Here is a 385-nt window from a genome sequence, read left to right on the forward strand (position 1 = left end):
AGGAGGGAAGTGAGCCTCCAGGTCACTTTCAGGGCAAGCTAAAGCCTACACAGCGCCACCGGCCTAGGCAGCTCTGCGCACCAGCCACCTGCACAGAACAGCATAACGCAGGCTACACTCCATGGGTGCGGGCAATATTACTCAGCGGGCCGGCCCCACCAATGGGAGAGCGGCGAGGGCGGGACCACGCCTGTCTGGAACCAATGCGCAGAAGAGCTGGGGTAAGAGGCCTCGCGTGATGTCACCAACCCGGAAGTGGTCGCTCCTGGAAGGGGCGGACCCTAGAGGAGGAGGAGGGGTGGCGCCGGGGACTGCGCGCTCGTGCTGCCCAGGGAGGGGTCCCCGGGTGGGTAGGTGGCGTGGCGTGGCGTGGCGTGGCGTGGCG

The sequence above is a fragment of the Alligator sinensis genome, unplaced genomic scaffold (assembly GCF_000455745.1).
Source record: "Alligator sinensis unplaced genomic scaffold, ASM45574v1 scaffold1238_1, whole genome shotgun sequence".
Classification (NCBI taxonomy): Eukaryota; Metazoa; Chordata; order Crocodylia; family Alligatoridae; genus Alligator; species Alligator sinensis.